Consider the following 6,938-nt stretch of genomic DNA (forward strand, 5'->3'; position numbering starts at 1 on the left):
TCAAGATTGCACAGCTCAACTTTTCCCTCTGCCTTATTTGGCTCTCTTGCTCTCCATTGTATAAGAACTAATTCCAGGAGTCCTCCCTAATAAGCCAACTGTACGATAATCTTTGCCCCAGAGATTCCTAAGGAAACCCAAGCTGCAGCAATATTCTTTATCAGATTATTAATTTTTCTGTTATTTCTAGTTTCCTAAATACATCTATTATTATTTCTTTTTACATGTTAGAAACTCCTGATTAATTCTTGGACTATGCTGGCGGTATAAATTCAAACTTCGCTTTCTGTCCTGTTCTGGAGTTGTGTGCTTTCACGGGAAATAAATAGGGATTGATGAAAGGGACTCAGTATTTGCTGCCAGCCACTCATGGGTTTAAGAGTGCACATTTCTGACATGGGAATTTTCTCTTTGCTCTTTCATGTACAACTATATATTTAAATGGTTTTAGTTATATTTGATTCTGCATGTTCATACTAGGGCAGAAGCTTCGGAATCATTTCAGTCTACCATGTTTCTCAAAACGTAAGTACCAGTATTCCCAGTTGGTCTGTCTTTTATGCACACACACATGCACACACACACACACAGTGGATTATCTATATAAAAACATTTTTTTCCTGTATCATGGTAAATTTTGAATCGTTACAGAGAATTTTGAATAGCTATTCCTTGCCTTAGGTCAAATTCCCCAGAAGCTGATCCTGAGACAGGATATGTGTGCGAGTGATTTATTAAAGTGATGTTTCCAAAAGAAATGGTAAAGAAGTGGGGAAAGCAAAAAAAAAAAAAAAAAAAAAAAAAAAAAATGGAAGCAAAAGCCAAACAACTGTGAACTTTCAGGCAAAATCGCAGCTTCGACCTGATCCCATGGTGAACTCTGGAGCATAAATTACACCACATTATTTGTCCTGCCCAAAGCAAGAGAGTTAGTTGGACTTTCAAATTCACTCACCAGTCAGTTACTTGATTGAAAGCCAACCAGAAGGACACAAACTCCCAAACTCCCAAACACTTTCCACTCTCTGTAGCACAGGAATATTTCTCTGAAGACATGTGCAGGGGCAAGTCCAGAAGGGAAGCACACAGAAGCTAGCAGCAATAAGGTCTGATGATAGATAGATAGATAGATAGATAGATAGATAGATAGATAGATAGATAGATGATAGAGATAGAGATATAAAATAAATTTTAAATATTTACATAAATAAATATAAAATATAATATAATATAAAAATAAGTTAAATATATGTATAATACCAAATTCTACCTATGAAAATGGAGCCCATGTTTTCTACCTAAAGAGGATGTTAGTGATCTTAAGCTGATGAAGGGGAGAAAATAGGTGTTCTTATCTGTATAATACAAATTCCAAAACTGCAGTGGAAAGATAAAACAATATTAACATGCTCTTTTTAAATATAATCCCTTGTCTCTCTTAAAAAATGGAAGTAAGATGAAATAGAGAATATTATGAGAATGAGATTAGAGTAGTAACATATACACAAATTTAAGATCTTGTATGTAAGTAGTGCCTAAGGGGGATAGGATGAGTACTATGCTTGCTTAGACTTCTTTGGAGGTTTCTAGGAAAGTGAAGAGGAGATCACACAGAGAAAATGGTAGGTTGATTGACCTATAGCTGATCAGTAGTCTGTAGGCATGGCTCAGAGTCTAAAAGTAATGGTGAGCTGTTACCTCCGTCTGCCTACTGAGGTAGCTGAAGGTCCCTATCTATATGCCCATGTAGTGAATTTACAGAATGAGATCGATTTCTTTCTTTCTTTCTTTCTTTCTTTCTTTCTTTCTTTCTTTCTTTTTAAAGATTTATTTATTTATTTGACAGAGAGAGCGAGAGAGCACAAGCAGGGGGAACTGTAGAGGAGAGAGAGGGAAAAGCAGGCTCCCTGCCAAGCAGGGAGCCCGATATGGGGCTCGATCTCGGGACCCTGAGATCATGACTTGACTGAGCCGAAGGCAGACGCTTAACCATCTGAGCCACTCAGGCGCCCCGAGATCATCGATTTCTCATCACTAAAAGAAATCAGCAGCAACTCATGCTGGCTCAGAGGGCTTCTCCCTTATGCAAGATTTTAAATTAATATGTTTATTACTACATATACACACACCAACTTGATAATTTAATGAAGTTTACAATTAACAAAAAATTAACAAATAGCATTGACCAAAGTACCTCCAGCAAGTTGTGAATTATGCTTATTCTAGGAAACTATTTTAAAGGAAAGTCTGCATTACTGACTTTATATTGAGATGGTCTATATTCAATGTCTTCTACTATGTACTAATGAAGTAAAATATATTGAATTTTCTTCAATAACTTTGAACATAATAAATTAAGTGTTGGAAATATCAAATGTCTAAAATACCAAATGTTCCACAAAAAACTTTTAACTTGAAATCTCAGATTTTTGTAATAGAAATACAGGTGTCTGCAAATAGATTAAATGCAAGAGAACATTAAAATTCTAACCTCATCTGCCAATGCCTCAAGATTCCTGAGAATCAGCTATTTAACTAATAATAAGAAAGAAAATAAATCATCCTCTTTATTTATATATCTAAGTCTTTAAAATGAAAATCATATTTTAAAATGGGACAACTGAGAAAAGTCTGACTTAATTTTTAAGCATAAACTCCTAACAGAACATTTCTTTCAAGGTCCCTCAAAATTATACCACAGGAAGTTAAAAACCAGATTTAAGCTCTTAAGAAATCTCAGAACAAATTCTTGTCATCTTCTTCGAAGGTAATTTCATAAAGCTGCAGTGCCCCCTGGTTGCTATTTCACCCACCACTCTGGCCAGCCTCTGACGAGAGTTGTGTCCATCTGATATTACTCTATGAAACATGGTTGACCTTTGAACAACATTAGGGTTAGGGGCACTAACCCCCTGCACACTCAGAAATCCATGATAACTTTTGACTCTCCCAAAACTTAACTACTAATAGCCTACTGTTGACCAGAAGCCTTACCGATAACATAAAAAGTCAATTCACACCTATTTTGCATGTTATACGTATTATATACTGTGTTCTTACAATAATGTAAGCGAGAGAAAAGAAAGAGAGAAAGAGAGAAAAAAGAGAGAAAGAAAATGCTCTTAAGAAAATCATAAGGAAGAGAAAATACATGTACAGTACTGTACTGTAAAAATCCCATGAGTAAGTGGACCTGTGCAGTTCAAACCTGGGTTAAGGGTCAACTATACTTTTAATCCTGCTTATCAGAGAAGCTTCTTTAAATGAAACACGTTGCATTGGAATGAATGCATTTGGATTATAAATGTTTTAAAAGTTGGCAATAGTCTAATCACTGTAATATGATAGCTGGCAATTGTTGGTTCATTGCATTTGTGTTGGTTCATTGCATTTTTTATTTTTTGTATCGGAGATAGTTTGCTTTAAGTATTGAATTTCAGCAGAAGAACAGTTGTTTCCAATTTTACTAATGATTTCCACATTGATGAATATGGATTACTGTAGATTTTGGACACTATTAAAGCAGTGATCATTTTCAGAACAATTCATTTCTTATTTTACTTTAAACACCTTTCTTTATTCCTGAATATGAGAGAGATAAACATCACAAATAGGGACTGATGAAAAGAGAAAATGTATCACTTTTAAAAGTTGTGCATTGAATAGCTGTATTGTCAAATAAAAACAATAAAATAATGCTTCCCATAAAGTAAACAAGTAAAAAGCAGACCATTAATATGAATGAATTTTAAATTAATAGGATTAACCATAAAGATTATCTGAAAATATGTTAATGAATTAATCATGTTTTCCATTAAGAGAAAATAATGAATTGGAGAAATATCAGATGGGTTATTGTGTTCATTTTTCATGTTAAATAGAATATTGCTCATTTATTAACATCTCAATATAAATGATAGGAGAAAGATAACTTTAGTAGACCTCAAGAAAACAAAAACAGAATAAAGGATTCATGCAAACTTAAATTAAAGCTATTCTTGCTACTATCACACACACACACACACACACACACACACACAGAATAAGCTTTAAAAACAGAATTCAATAAGCAACAGGCAATAGTGGACCTGCAGATAACTGTCTCAAGGATACCTACTTGACATTTGAAATGTTCCTTTCTGAAAATATGTACCCAATCAAATCAATACTATCTCTGTATTTCCTTTTTGATTTAAAATCATAGCAATAAATGTGTCAAAGTTGTTAAAGAAAGTATAAAAACAGTCCCATATTCAACACCATTCCTTTAGGACCTTAGTAACTTTAATATTAGCTTCTATGACTAATTAAACAATAATATTCATTGCTAAAAAAATCACCACACTTCCAGTCAACAACCAACCAACCAACCAAACTAACAAACCAAAGTGCTAGTCAAGAACCTTGTTCTAATTTAATAATTTACCTTACTGGAACTTGTAAACCCTTTATTGAAATATCTGCAGTTAATCAATGCCCACCCAATGACACTGATTAGAAATATTAATGACAACAGCAAGCATGCAAAAAATCCTAAATTAATCATCTAAGGAATAGCAGATATCCAAGTGAAAGTTTCTAAATGAAATAATTAAAGACAAATAAAATAATTTATTATAAACCCAGAAAGTATGACTTCTGTGCATAACTTGAAGAAACTTACATTTCACAAATGCTGTGTATGTGGAGCATATTAAAGAAAACTTTTACTTGAAGCATCAATTAATTAATATTCAAACCCTATTCCTGAATGTTGTATTTTTCTCCAGGGTTTTCTTTAGATGAAAAGGCAGTTGTTATACAAAAATGCTAACAAAGTGTTATGATAAACCCATCTGTGAGAATTCCTCAGTTGCTAGTACAAGAACAATTAGAAGAGCTCACGTGAGCGGCTCTGCATCATTTCTTGGCTTCGACAAGCAGCCGTGCACACAACATTTCAACAATATCCTCAGAGGGAGTCATTTCAGAAACAACTGGGAAATACTCACCAAAGATGAAAGTCTGGCAAGAAAGTACTCCAACTCAGGAACTTACTGCTTTAGACTTTGAGGCATAAAACATTTTCCGGACTGATTTGACACTTGCAGCATAAAAGAAAGGAGGGGGAGGTGTAGGGGAATATTTTTACCATGTCATTCATTGTCTCCCATTAATGTATTCTTCTAAGTCATAAGTTATTCATTTTAAAATGCATACGTAGAATAAGAGAAAAAATAGTCAATAAATTGCTTTTCCCCCAAATCAAACTCCAGTTGTGAAATGAATTATCAAGAGTAGGGGTATGCTTAGGAAGAATGGATGATGGAAGTGTAATAAAGTAAATAAGGCAGTTTTACAAATGAAATATGTTTATGGGATCATGTGGTAGAGAGAAATTAATGCTTTTTCTTGATCTGAAATGTTCCTGCTGATTTTTTTTTCAACAATCAATAGAATTGCTCATCACACCCTTGCCCTGTCCCATATGTCCTGCTCTGGATTTTGCAATTTACTAGAATCAGGAATATCATCACCATAATCATAAGGTGAAAATAATTTCATTTCACAGAGTGCAATTATATATTTTATAGAGGATAAAGGACAGAGTCAGTTCTGCATTATATGATGAAGAGAAAGACTTATAAATTCATTGAATTGTAAATTGAAGGTCAAAGCCAGTGTAAATGAGTAAGACCGCAGGTGCTAAAATGAGCTCTGAGGTGATCAAGAATATTATGTTTGTCAAATTTTCCTATCTCAGTTTTTAAAAATGATCTGGTAATAAAGCCAGTCTGTCGTATAATATAAACATCAAATTCAGTAGATAATTCCCATTCACATAAGCCCAATTTATTTAGGCCAAGATTATACTCAATTCTCTTGATGTTTAACAACTCAGACCTCTTAGTCAACAGCCAGTATTATAGATAAGGAAATAGCAAAACCCCAAAACTGTAGATCTTTCCATGATGAGTATTGTGTGGCTGGCTTCCTGAAATGTACTGTATAAAATGGTACATTTGTATTTCACTTGAAAGCTCATTTCGATTAAATTTTATCCATTATTTGCATTTGTAATTTCCATGGTAACTTCTGTTATGTTTATGTATTTTCTCTCTTTGGCTTCTGTGCCAACTCTCCTTGATTTCTTCTGACAGTGGATTAAGGTAGCCCACATTCTTGTTAGCACCAATAAGTGCTAAAGGCACTTGAGTGCAGCTTTAAATGAAGATGGATCACCTGCAGCAAATGCAGTGTCTATAATCTGCAAAGCAAGAAACTGTCTTAATGTTTCAAATTGAAATGAGAGAAAGCTTAGATAATTTGTCTGCAATCCAACGTAGGTAGAACTGACTATTCATCTTGTGTTTGTTTAAGGTACCAACCATATTATTATCGTTTTGGTTAAGATGACATTTTTAAAGGCTGACTGCATCCAATATCCCTAAATGGCACTTATACCTGTAAAGCATAATTTTATCTCTAGATATTAATTTAGTTCAATGTATTTCCTGTAGGATATGGTCAGTAAAGAAAATACATGCATTACGCATTTGGTATATAAGTAGTTTTGAATCAAATTCGATTTCTCAATACTATTAAAACATACCAGACAGATTATGGAGAGTTCTCACATTAATTTTCAGTATGATCTAATATTTCATTACCTTCATTAAATCAAAATGGAATTTAAATTTATCATATGTTGATCAGTTTTACCACTTAAAACAATAGTAATCCAACCCTCCAAAAAATATGTATAATAAAATCACAAAAGATTAAAAAAACATGACTTTGATTTATATTAGGTTTTTTTTCTAAAAAAAAAAAATTCATCTGTTGATCTATAGAAAAAAGCAAGAGCTAGAGGCAATGGCCCTGCCAATCTACAAGGTAAGAAATTAAGAGCAAAACCTTTGGCTACTACTTAGCTGGTATCTGGGGACAGGAATGAG

The sequence above is a fragment of the Neomonachus schauinslandi genome, chromosome 4 (assembly GCF_002201575.2).
Source record: "Neomonachus schauinslandi chromosome 4, ASM220157v2, whole genome shotgun sequence".
In the NCBI taxonomy this organism is placed as follows: domain Eukaryota; kingdom Metazoa; phylum Chordata; class Mammalia; order Carnivora; family Phocidae; genus Neomonachus; species Neomonachus schauinslandi.